Genomic DNA, 13,587 nt, shown 5'->3' with positions numbered 1-13,587 from the left:
GACTGGCTCATGCCCAGACCTTCAGCCAAGACTAGAGGACGTTGGGGGACAGAGAAGGGCACAGGGCCCAGATGGGAAAGGGTGTGAGCTGCACACAGCCCCACAGCCAACAAGGAGCTCAGACAGGTGGAAGCCTCCATAACATACAATTATCCCCATCGGTGATGGGTGACTCTGGGCTCTGGAGTCAGGCTGACCTGGCTTAGGTCCTAAAGTCTCTCTAGGCCTCACTCTCCTCTTCTGTAAAATGGGGATGATGATGTTGCTTTCAAAGCCCATTTATTGAGCACTTAGTGTATTCACGAGCATTTTACATGCCACTGAGTTTCCACAGTATGGCCCTGGGTGGGCACTTCTATAATCCCTAGAGTGACCACCTCTGTGGTCTGTTTTGAGCATTAACCAGAGCCTGTGTGTAAGGGTGTGGTGCACAGTAGGTGTGCAATAAAGGGCACCTGCCGTGGTGACACTGTTATAACGGAGCACGTTCCTTCTCTGGCCCGCCACAGGCTGATCCTGCCTCCTCCTCACAAGGACAGTATGTTTCCCACTAACCCCATGTCAGCAGCAGCACGTTTCACGAGGTCTGAATGCAGCAGTGGATTAGAGCCCCGCTGGCGGAAATGTGACACAAGGTCATTATTCCAGCATTATGAAGCACAGGCTTTTTAAAGGGCTGAGGCAAAATGCGTTATTCAAAGACCCATGGAGAACGGGAGCAATGGGTCCTTCCAGATCAGCCCCAAGAACACGCAGCCAGAGCGTGTTTCAGGAAGGTGTACACAGTTAACCTGCCTACCTGGGCCGCGGCCACCAGACCCCTCGGAGGTTCCAGGCCGGCCTTGCACCCCTGCCCTGAGGCCGACCCAGAACCCAAGCGGCCCCCAGAGGCAGCAGCGTGGAATCAGCAAGCAGGCGACATGGGGTGGGCAGGGGAGTGGGGAGGTGGGAATCTGGCCGCAGCTGTCCCTCAGCCCTGGCCATCCCTTCCTGCCCCCAGGGCCCCAATGGCCACTGGTTATTGTGGACAGTGATTCACTTTGCCCAGGGATGGAAAGCGGGGCCTCTACATGAAAAGAGAGAAGGAAAAAATCTTTTCCGTGGTTAAAATGCCTCTCCCAAACGTGTCCCCACAGTGTCCCACAGAGAGCCGTGAAGCAGGAAGTACCTCGAAGGTAGAAACACGCTTGGAGCTAGGTCCCTATATCTCCTGGCCCAGGAATGCCACACTGGGCCGGCATCTGTGTAAGGAGGTGGAAAAGTGGTCACCTCTGCAGTGTGAGTCAAGGGCCACCCTCCACACCGTGAGGCTGGAAATTTCACCATTAGAGATTCATTTCTTTGGGTCTTTAAAAAAGGGCCTGAGAAACATGCTGATACTTTGGGGAGAGGGCAGGGGTTGTGGGAATTAGCTGAAATCACTAGAGGAATTTTTTTTCCTCTTACTTTTCAAGCAGAGGCCCAGATCTTCCTTCCTGCGCAAGGTAAATTCATTTCCACAATAACTGGTGGAAGCTGGCCCACTGCCGAGGGATAAACCAGAGCAGGAGCGGGGGAGTGGGGGGCAGAGAACACAGCTGTGTTAGGGCCCATCATAAACAATCTGTGGGAACAGAGCATTAAGCAAGGAGTCTGAAGATCTGGTCCAAATCTGACAGAGCTGTCCCTGGCAGGCCCTAGTGACTGCACAAGCTGTGTGAGCTTCCTGTGCCTCAGTTTCCTCATCCTAGGGCGGGAAAATAGAGACGGCAATACCTGCCCAGCACCCGGAGGTGCTCAGTGAGCAGAACTGAAGGCAGGACTGGGCACGACCAGGGGCTCACCCAAAGCAGGAATCATTCAACCCCCCAGGGACCTGGGTCAGCCTCGTCCTCCTCACACCAGTAGGACACTGGAAACAAAACTGGGAGCCCAAACAAGCCGTCTTTAGTGGACCGAGGCCCACCTTATCAGGAGAGGTGCTTTCCCTTTGAAAGTCAAATCTGAGGCCTTGGGGACAATGAAGCTGTGTCCCACCCCTTCCCCAGCCCAGCCCGTGAGAGTGTGGCCACTGGAATTCACTTCCTCAGAGTCCTCTCCTGCTCTTTTCAGGCCCTTAAGGAAATCTTGAGGATGGTAAGCAAGGACTTGACCATTAGAAGGAGCATAAAAGGCACCTAAAAGGCAAAACTGATGCTTCTAGAAAAGAATCCAGGTGTGAAACTGAGGCCCAGAGACGTTAGGTGGCTTGCTCAGGATCACACAGCAAGCTAGTCCTAGAGAAAGTCCAGAAGCCCCCAGTCTTGTTAAGCTACAACCTAGAAGCAACATTCCAGCAACCTGGCATCTGTTGGACTCGGAGGCACCGTCCCGGGTAGGCAGGTGAAGATTAAACGGAGCCAGACCAGGCGGGAGGAGGGAGGAGGCGCACAGAGCCCGTCACTTGCCCTCCCCCCGCATCCTCCCCGCAGCCTCGTGGCTGAGCCAATTTCATCCTTCTTCACACAATTTCCTTTTTTTTTTGCACTTACAATTTTTTTTAAACCACAGGTCAGGTTCTAGACAGGATGTGTACCAAAAACATCTAAGAAATAAACTATTGACTTCTCAGATTTCAGAAACTGACGCCCTCCCCTCTTGGCGCCCTTCTCACAGCGGCAGCTCCCCACCTCGCCGTTCACAAGAAGGACTCCCCGCGGGGAGAAGCATTACTGAGCCCTGATCTGGGGAAACACTTGTTTCCTGCCCTGGGGTCAACCGAAGGATACTTGAGGAGGCAACAAACCCGCACTGGAAGTTTTCAAAGCCTCACAGTCCCTCACAGAAATGCAAGGTCACCGAGTCCCTCTGGTCCCATGCAGCACGCGGCCCCCCAGGACTCCCCTCCTGGCAGAGAGGCTTCGAGGCGCGCAGCTCCCCCAGTGCTGACAGAGCCCGCAGGGACTCCGCTGCCTCCCGTCCCTTCTCACCTTGGCCGCTCACCTGTCGCCCCCAGGGTAGCCATCACCATCCTCCTGCCACCCCGGAGGCCTGATGCTCCGTCTCCCCGGGGACACCTGGCCTGCGGAATGCCAGAAACAGGGGCCTCCACCCTGGACTTCCTTCCCCTTCCTCTGTCACCTTTTCCAGACTCACTGTCTGAGCTCTTCCTCTTTCAAGAAGTCTTCTCTGCCAGCCACAGCGGGCTTCCCCCGTCCTCTGCACTCGCTGCTGGGGCTCTACGGCATATGGGTGGATGGGTACACGGACAAGAGAGACACTCGCCACACACTCGGACCACCCGCAGCACCCGGCCCAGCGCAGAGCTCACCAGAACTAGGTACGCACTTGCTGAACGTGAGGTTATTTCCTCACAAATTCCACTCTCAAAAGGCAAACAACTCTCTAGGCAACAATACAGAGAAATCGCAGGGTACCATGAGTAATCGCCACTTGTGTGCACGCGTTTATGAACATCCCGTGGATTTATTGACTTATAGCTCACAGGCCTGGAATCTAGGCCAGCATTATTAGACTAGGCAAATTCCCCTCCGTCGCCCCCACAAAAAAAAAAGACTCTGTGCGACTTGAGCAAGACCCCCAACCCCTATACAGCAATGCCACTGCCAACCATCCACCGTTATTGCATGATTCTCCATATTTTGAAGACTTTTTGGTCTTCAAGAACTCTTCTCCCCATTCAAATGCCACTGGACGGTCAGAACCAGTTGACAGGTGTGGGCATCTGATCCCAGGGGAAGGAGGCTCTGGGAGAGAGGAGAGGTTCTTCATGGGGGAGGCAGAAAGCACCAGGATGGCGGAGGCTCACTTGAGACAGGAAGGGAAACACCTCCTCTGTGTAACAGGCAGAAGGGCGGGAGGAGGGCGCCGGTGCCAGGGGTTGGTGGTAGCTAGTGGAGGGAGTGAAGGCAGACAGCTGAGTGTGTCCAGGGATGGGGCTGTGTTAATGCGAAGTCAGAAAGGTGGGGACAAGGGAGTTTACTGTCTTAGCAAGAGTTGGGTTGGACCCATGTCACCGTTTAGGTTCCTCATCATAAGCAGCTTCCCAGCCCTACCCCGAACCCCCCGAGGGAGTGAACACCAAGTCAAATTATGCCTGGGAATTAAAAAATTGTTTTCAAAAAGCACCTACAGGGCCCACCCTGCATCTTTGACCCTATCCCCATACCCCGCCAAATTCACCTCCTCATTGTATATTTTTCTCCAGCCTCCCAGTTCTGATCACCGCCCCCCTCCCACACACACACTCCCCTATGCCTCCCACTCTGTGCTCCTGCCATTCCCACCAGGAGCCTCTCCTCGTCTCCAGCCCACCTCCTCCAGGAAGTCTGCCCTGAGAGCTTGCTTATTTAACCACTCACACGGTGACAGTTCCGGAGCCTCCCTGGGACCTGCAGTTTACTGACCCTCATGCTCTGTCCCTGCCCAAGGCTCCCTGTCGTCTCCACGGTACCCGTGGGATTTTAATTTATGGAGATGACTGAATGGCACATGGAGAGGCTGATGCCATTGAAAAAAGAGCTCACTACTCACATTTCCCAAGAGAAGGGGCACACTGCACAGGACCACAAGGGCAGCACTAGGTTTTGGTCAGGAGGCAGAAGCAGGAGTGAGAAGAAGGCTAGGCCAGAGCCTGTATTAGGGTTCCCACGGAAAAGGCGAGGTAGGGCAGGGGAAGCAGTGCAGGACTGGCTGGTTTGAATAGTCCCAGGGGGCTCCGGGGCATAGCAGCTGTCCCTAGTTATCGGGTACCTGCCTGGGATGGGTCAGGGCAGGGGAAACAACGGCGGGTGTGTGACAGCGAGATAAGGAGGTGGCTCAGAGAATGGGCTCTGGATCACAGGGGAGGCGTAAACAACTTTGGCCGTTGAGTGTGGCCCTGCGATTAACGGATACCAAATGGACAAATCCAGAATCTAAGAAAACACAGAAGAACACCCGTCATCCACTCACTCCCCTCGCCCAGCTAGGCTTCTAGGGTTCGCTGATCCAATCTCTCTCTCACTGACACAGCAACCCTCCTGCCCCTCTAAGTGTCTGGTACCTCATTAACAACCCCACCCCTGGACGAACTCAACTATGCACCTTCACTCCCTCAACTTGTCTCCAACCCCCTGGCATCGGCACCCTCCTCCCTTGGTTCTGCCTGTTACACAGCAGAGGTGTCTCTAGTCCCAGGTCCAATCTGGAATGCACCTCAATGCTTCCTCGGGGAGCCCTGTGCCTGGGACCACCCCTCTCTACTGAATCTCTCCCATCAACATTCATAATTCTTAAAAAATAGTAGTAACAGCAAAAAACTCCTTGAGCAGTCAGGGGAAAAAAACACTTGTCATTTATATTCTAGATAAAAAACTAGTTTCCTGAATACATAAGGATCGCCTCCAATTCAATAAGAAAAAGACCAACCATCTGATAGAAAATGGGCAAAACATATAAATAGATAGTTCACAGAAAAGGAAATACAAATGGCTCTTATATCTATAAAAACATGTTCAACCTTATTCAGAGCAAGAAAAATGCAAATTAAAACTATATTGAGAAACTATTTTTGTCTTCCAGATTGGCAAATTATCAGTAAGTTTGGTAACACTCTATGTCGCAAGGTGTGGAAAAATGAGCATCCTCATACATTGCTGGTAGGAGTGTACATTCTCATAAATTCAAGGAGAGAAACATGCTGATATCTTTCAAAATACAAACACACATACTTTCTGACCCACCAATTCCACTTCTGGGACTTTATCCCACATGTACCCACCTACGTTGCAAAACGACTAGAGCACAAGGGGATTCAGTGGGGGACATTGTGACGTCCAAAAGACAGGTCATTAGTGGGGCCAGCCCGGTGGTGTAGTGGTTAAGTTTTCGTGCTCTGCTTCGGCGGCCCGGGGTTCACAGGTTCAGATCCCGGGCACGGACCTACACACTGCTCATCAAGCCATGCTGTGGCGGCATCCCATATATAAAGTAGAGGAAGATGGGCACAGATGTTAGTTCAGGGATAATCTTCTTCACCAAAAACAAACAAACAAAAAACAAACAAAAAAGACAGGACATTAGTTACATCAATTAGGTGACATCCATATAGTGGAACATGATATAGCTGTCAATGAGATTGAAGACGCTGTCTTGAATCTCAGACAGCTAAGCGGGAAAAGAAGGAATCAGGGGGAGGAGAGTGCATCCAGTGTGCTGCCACTGGGGGAAAGACCTACCACTGTATTTACTGGTCTGTGCATGAAAAAGTTCTGGCAGAACATGCAAGAAGTTGGTCAAGCTGCCTCTGAGGAGGGGAGGGAACTGGGAGGCTAAGGGAGATGGAGGATGAAGACTTTTCACAGGGAAATCTTCACAATTTTTGAATTCTGAACCATGTACATCTATTTTCTAAGAAAAAAAGGGGAGGGGCAAACAAGCGAGATTAAATAAACGAGTAAAACCTTCCCTAACCCACTTCCCTTCCTGGCTTCCACACTCGCTCTCCTCAGCTCCACTGACACATTTTTGGGAAAGCCGTGTGCCCGCTGTCTCCCTTCCCTCCCGCCCCATTCCTCAGCCGCCTCAGTCTGACCTCCCCCACCAACGGCTCTTTCTGGTCTTGAAATCCGGCGGCCGCTTCCCAGTTCTCATCTTACTTGCTCGGGCTCCGCAGACTTGGCAGTGGACCACGCGCTCCTCCCTGAACCCTCTTCCGCGGGCTTCCACGGCGCCGCACACTCCGGGTTGCTCTGCTCCCTCTCTGGGAACTCCTCCCCAGCCTCTGCAGCCTCCTCCTCCTCAAGCTCCAAATGCTGGTGCTTCTGGAGCTGACTTCCAGGCCCTCCCCTCTGCTCTGCTCTTCTTGGTTCACGCGCTCTCCCTGGGCTATCTCATCCACGCCAAGGCTTCACTCATCATCTGTACGCATCTAACTCCCAAATGTATATCTCCAGCCAGACCTCTCTTCTGAGCTCAGGGCCCCAGGTATCTCCAATCCAACATGCCCAAAATGTAACTCGACAGTTTCCAGCCAGTTTCATCCTCCACACCCGGAAGGCTTCCTTGCCTGCGTTCCCTCTTGGGTATCCCTGGAATCCATCCACTCTTCCCCACCTCCACCACTGCTCACCTAACGGCAGCCTTCTTCATCGGCTCCGCCAGCCTCCTCGCTGGTCTCCCTCACACTTTCCCACCTCAGGGCCTTTGCACACACTGGTACTTGTACCCTGAATACTCTCCTCCACTCTCCACCCTTGTTTTATCTTGATTAGTTCTTATCTATCTTTTAGAACTGAGATTAACGTCATTTCCTCAAGAAGGCTTTCCTGACCCCTGGACCAATGGATTTCAACTGAGGGTGATTTTGCCCCACAGGGGACATTGGGCAATGTCTGATGGCATTTTTGGTTGTCACGACTGAGATGGGAGTATGTGTGTGGCTACTGTCATCTAGTGGGTAGAGGCCAGGGATGCTGCTAAACATCTTACAATGCACAGGACAGGCCCCACAACACGGAATTATCTGGTCCAAAATGTCAATAGTGCCGAGGTGAGAACACTGCCCTAGACTAAACCATATCCCCATGACACACTTTCATAACACACTCCATGTCTCCTAGTGCCACCTATCATGATTGTGATTAAATCTTTACTGTGCAAAGGTATTGGCCAAGCTCCATTTTCTAAGCTTTATGAGATGAATAAATGAGTTAAAGTCACTGGCTCATGTTTTTCTCTATACCTCCATCAGCACGGAGCCTTGAGCTTGACAGTGAAAATATGTGGACTGACATGAAATGCCAGGGTAAGGATTGGCCCATACTTACCACTGTGTCCTGGCCTCCAACTCCGCTGGGTCCTCTGTGCCATCTGACGGCAGTCCTTTCTCTTGCCCTCGACCAGCTTCTCTCCCTGTACCACAGCACGCAGCCCTGTACAGTTCCACGGGCCCCTTCAAGCCAGCCAGGCCCAAGCTTCATCTTGTCAAACTCCCTCATCACCTTGTCAAATTGGCTGCTCCTCCTGTAAGCTCACCCAGGCAGCGGCACCAGCATTCACCCGGCGCCAACCCCAAAAACCTGGGCACCCTTGTGCAGCACATCCTCCCTTCAGACTGCTCCCTCCACCCACTCCAACAACGTGGCTTCAGTGTTACCTAGTTTTCTCCCACTTGGTTCTTGCCTTAAGCCTCCTTCCCTCCCAGTCCATCTGCGACATCACTCCCGGCTATGTCCTCCTAAGACGACAACTGGCCTGTATCACTTCCTGATTAAAAACCCCTTCGATGCTCCTCACCGCCCACAGTGCAGAGCCCATGCTCCCTAGCCCGGCCCAAGACCCCCCTACTCCACCCCTCCACAGCCTCATCTCCAGCCACACCCTGCTTCAACCCCAAGCACAAACGCCCCCGTGCCACTTGTTTCATGCCACAGTCTAGGCTCTCCCATCCCCTCCCTTCCCCTCCCCTCCCCTCTCCCTCTCCTACCCTTCCCCTTCCTCTACGTCCATCCCTGGAGATCTCACGTTCATCCTTAAAATCTAGTTCAAACACTTCATCCTCAACAGTATGGCGGTTCCTCGAAAAAATTAAACATAGAATTTCCATATGATCCAGCTATTCCACTTCTGAGAATATGCCCCCCAAAATTGAAAGCAGGGTCTCAAACAAATATTTGTATACCCACGTTCATAGCAGCACTATTGACAATAGTCAAAAGGTGGAAGCAACCCAAGTGTCCACTGACCGATGAATGGATAAACAAAATGTGGGATATCCACACAATGGAATATTACACAGTCTTAAAAAGGAAGGAAATTCTGATGCACACTACAACACAGGTGAATCTTAAAACATGATGCTAAGTGAAAGAAGCCAGACACAAAGGTTCACATGTATGGTTCTACTGACATGAGGTACCTCGACTAGACAAATTCACAGAGACAGAAAGAAGAATGGTGCTTACTAGGGGCTGGCAGAGGAGGGAATGGGGAGTTAGTGTTTAACGGGTACAGAATTTCAGTTTTCTAAAGTGAAAAGAGTTCCAGGGTTGAATGGTGATGATGGTTGCACACAACGTGAATGTACTTAATGACACTGAACTGTATGCTTTAAAATGCTTAAAACAGTCAATTTTATGTTATGCATATTTTACCACACTAAAAAAAGGCAAAAAATAAACCCAAACCCACCTTTTCTTGTTGAAACCCTGTACACACTACCACCACCTCCCCAAATGCACACTTTCCCCCATCCACCCATTCCCAACTCCCTGCTTAACTCCCCGGGTGCCACCACCCAGAGAGACCCTCCTCCGTGCATGCTCACACGCGTCGTAGTGCACTGCAATTACAGACTGACCTCTCCGTCCTCCAGACTGAAGGTTTCTGCAGGCAGGGACCATGTCTAACTCACTGCTCCTTCCCCAGCATCTAGCCCGCAGTCTAGAGCAGTCTGTAGTCCTTCAATGAGGACTGTAAATGAATAACCCAAACCAATCGTTTTGGGTTAATACTACCCCAAATCTCACAACCTGCTGTCCCCAGAACAATGATTTACTTCCAAGATTCATCAGCAAAGCCCTCCCACTCCTGGAGAAGATAAATCCTGGCCCTTCCATTAAGCAACAAAGTCAGAAGGGGCTTCCATGGACAAAGTTAATAAACAGCTAAGAGGGGAGGAATAAACAAAATAAAACCACGCCGGGTCGAGGCAGGCCCTTGCGTCTAACACCACCATGCTCGCCTCTCCCTCCTGTGTCAGCAGGGAGGCTGATTCACTTCCTGTGTCCGCTCCCAGGGCAGCGTGAGAGGAGACCGTTGAGAAGCCTAGTCCTTAGAGCACATAGAGACGATTAGTCACAGGCTGGAAGGCCGCTGACCTTAGCGCATGGCCGACCACAGGGCTGCCTCCCCAGCCCCCCACCTTCTTACGTAACCCAAGGTCTGGAAGGCAAAGAGAACTTGGCCTTGGCTCTCAGCAAGAGGCCCAGCCAGCCCAGAGCCTTCCCTTTCCTCATTGCTCACATCCACCCTATAAGCCCTTGGAGCCCCCACCTCTGGACTCCTCATTCATACATAGTCCACATTTACAGAGCAGGGGCTGGAAGGAGAAAACTGTCCCCTAGGTCCTGAGGGTCATCCTTGGGAGGGTCTTCTGAGATCATCTAACCCAGTGGTTCTCAACCAGAGATGATTTTGCCCCCAGGGGACATCTGGCAACACCTGGAGACATTTTTGGTTGTCCAGAAGGAAGAGGGAGCTGGTACTACGGCACCTGGGGGGCGGAGGCCAGGGATGCTGCTCAACAGCCTACAACGCACAGGACAGCCACAGAGCAGGATTATCCCGTCCAAAATGTCAGTCGCCCCTGATCTAAGCCAAGCCGTCTCCCATACAGAGAAGGAAACTGAGGCCCAGGAAGCGACCGGGCCACACTCACACTGTGAGTTAGATGTGTCAGAATTAGAATCCAGGATCCCACCAGCCACACCAGCCTTCAGCTCCCAAGAGTGCAGTGACCAACACAAGGACTGGTGCAAGCTGGTAGAGCGGCTGAATTTGGAACCACGAGATCTAGAAGCCCACCACGGCTGGGCTCTGGGCCTCTGGCAGGCTCCCAGCGAATCCCACCAAGGTTAGCCTGGCCACGGGGCTCCTAAATAGTCAAGGAGGAAGAATGTCTTAGGGGGCTATGGTGTGTCCAGGCAAAAGGCCCGTTGAGGCTTAGGCAAAATTTGCCACTCAAGTCCCCGTAGAGGACACTGGGGTGGCCCTGGCCTGGTGTCAAGGCCAGAAGTGAGGACAATTCTATAAGATAAACCCTGGCTTAGGGGACAGGGCATGGGTGGGAATCACACCTCAAATCACTGCTTTGGGGGACACTTTTTTCCTAGATGCCAAAAATGACTGTATCTCTCACACCTGTTGGCTCCTCAGTGCCATTCTGCAAAATTTCAAAATAACATCTGGAGTTACCCTTGTCCTTCCCCCAGGAGCCAACACCATGTCTCCACCCACGGGCCAGACACCAGGGCACAGGTCCAGGCATCAGAGCTGACGGTGCAACCCCATTATTTATGAAGGACTGACTCACATCACGTCACAACAGGCGTACTTTTCCATCCACCGTTGCTGAAGCCACCAAACTGGCAGTGATAGTGGCGATAAAGAGAAGGCCAGGGGACAGGAATGCGTGAGCTATGTCTCAGGTCAAGGCCTCACCCTCTTCAGGGCAAGGGAGCCCATAGGGAGTGGCTGGGGGGCAAGGCTGGTGGGGGGACCTGCAGTGGCCTCAGACATAGGAGGAGTCACTGCTGCAGATTCATTTCTTCAGGCAAAGCATTATCACTGTTCCCTCCACCTGCCCTGTCTCCTTCCTCCAACAAGCTGGTAAACTCCTACACATCCTTCAAGGCCCAACTTCTGGAGTCCCTCCCCAACATCAATTCCAACTCTTAATCTGGCAAACCACATTGATAGTGGAAAAAGATTTTCTCACATACACATGAGAAAATAACAGTCATCTCTCATAGTTTGTGTTGAAACTAACAGTGCCCTTTGGACCACTCACTCTCATAAAACCATGCAGATTCTATCGTCTCCATTTTACAGATGAGGACATTGAGGCCCAGATTAGCAAGTTCTCTTCCCGCAACCCATGGTTGCCCCATGGAGTGGTAAGGAGAGGAAGGAGGCAATGATGATTAAAGTTTCCAAATAAAATTTCCTGGAGGGATGGGTAAGAAGTTGGGTATAGATGGAACATAGGGCCTCTGCCTCCAACCCAGGCCAGGGCCAAGCTGGGATGTGCTCACTGGTTTAAAAAAAAAAAAACAAGTTTCCCCAAGTGGGTAAGGATGTCAAGGATCCTCAGTGGTGACGGTGGGCACTCTTGTGGTCCAGTTTGTCAGAGTGTCCGTTCTGCTCACCAAGGGCAAAGATCTGTCAGCTGGAAAAGAACCTCTGCTGTTTCAGCTTAATTCATCCCATTCTTGTCAGGCACCTTCTGCGGGCCGGGTACTATAGCTACAGCAGCGAACAAAACAGGTCCCTGCCTCCTGCAGTTCTCCTGGCTCAGCAAGGAGCTGGCTCTCTCTTGGAAGAGCTTCCCGACCAGATTTTATTTCTTCCTGGAGATGCCCTCTCCTGGCCTACCCCTTTCAGGGGAAGAACCGCAAAGGAAGGGGGAGAAAGAAACGAAACCCTGCTGTGTCAGGGGCCCAGCAAAAATGGAGAACCAACCATCTGGCTTTAGAAGACTGTGGTTTGAGGTTCAGGTCCACCACTTTTCCCCAGCAAATTACTTAACCTCTTTGAGCCTCCCTTTTTTCTCACCTGCCAATAGAATAAGACCTACTACTCTACTGGTTACCATGGGGGTAAAATGAAATCAGAGATGCGCTGATGTTAGCGATGTTAGCTCTTCTCTGACCCACTGACCTCCCCGATCTGTTCTCTCTGGTTCTGCGTGGGAAGGGGCATCTTCCATTCCCATTTCCACTCTGAGCTGAGCCCCCCTTGCAGCCTAGGCTGGATGAAGCCCATTCTGCTCAAATCAGCAAGGGATCTATGTCCCTTGATGCATGTCCCTGCAGGGCGGTGGGCCACCACTCTCCTGCGCTCATCTGACTGGGGCTTGGGAAGGGCTGGGGGAGTCAAGGGAGACAGGGAGACAGGACAGAAGCCGGGACTCCTCGTGGCTGGGCACCTACTTCAATAGGGCCCAGACGGACCCCGCTGGGCAGAGGGCCGCCGCCTCACCCGCACCCCGCCTCGCTCAACCCAGTCTCCTATCGTATATCCGGCCCGGGGGGGCGGGAAGCACAAATATAAACATCTCTTAAGAAATCGCCAACTCTGCAGTCCCCTTCTAAGGATATTTTTAAGGGACTGGGGGACGTGGTGGAGGGACGCAAACGCTCAGAACAGTGAGAGACGGGGAAAGTGAGAAAGCAAAACTCAACCGATTTCAGCCGAGCCCCTGTGCGCCCGCAGCAGCCGCCCCACCTTCGCCCCGGCTCCCGGCGCTGCGGGAGGCTGGGCGGAGGGCGCGCGGGAGAGGGGCTGCAGTTCACCGCCGCCCGGGGCACGGCCGTCCGGGCGCAGACTTTCCAAGAACCGCCCCTGGATTGGCCGGCGGGCTCCGAGGGAACGGGGGCGCCGCGGAGGTGGGGTGCGCAGGGACCGGGAGGCTGGGCGGTCGCGCGCGGCGGGGACCCGCGGGCGGCACAGGCGAGGAGTCCTGCCCGCGGTTACCTGGCTCCGAGGGTCCCGGGCGTCCAGTGGAGAGGGCGCAGAGACACTCCTCCCGGGCCGCCGCGGCCCCCAGACACGCGGCCGCTGCACCTGGCCCGGCCGGTCCGCGCCTACCCCGCGGTCCCCGCCCCGGGTCCCCTCCCGCGCGGGGCGGGGCGGCCGAGGGAGGAGCCGAAAGCAAGGGGTCCCCCTCCCCTCGTGGGGCCCGCACCTGACGACCTGCCACCGACCCTGAACTCCGTGACCTCCAAACGGTCGCCCCACTCGCTAGCCTGAGGTAAGACCAAAGTCTTGCGCCCAGGTGGCGTCAGGGGGTGCGCATAGCCCCCTCACCGCGCCCCCTCCCCCACGCCCTTCACGCCCACCCGCACT

The 13,587-nt window shown here is 53.4% G+C and overlaps 1 protein-coding gene across 2 annotated transcripts in view; it reads right to left on the bottom strand.

The window, feature by feature from the left end:
• Positions 1–13,284, bottom strand: part of PAQR5 (progestin and adipoQ receptor family member 5) — an 85,934-nt gene extending 72,650 nt beyond the window's left edge. For both annotated transcript variants that reach the window (XM_058541962.1, XM_058541961.1), the window contains exon 1: positions 13,216–13,284. The gene's annotated coding sequence lies outside the window, so the exon portion shown is untranslated. The remainder of the gene's footprint in view (positions 1–13,215) is intronic.
• Between the last annotated feature and the right edge of the window lie 303 nt (positions 13,285–13,587).

Source organism: Diceros bicornis, chromosome 5, assembly GCF_020826845.1.
Source record: "Diceros bicornis minor isolate mBicDic1 chromosome 5, mDicBic1.mat.cur, whole genome shotgun sequence".
Lineage (NCBI taxonomy): Eukaryota > Metazoa > Chordata > Mammalia > Perissodactyla > Rhinocerotidae > Diceros > Diceros bicornis.
Note: the sequence above shows the minus strand (reverse complement) of the source record. Positions and strands in the feature narration are given on the sequence as shown.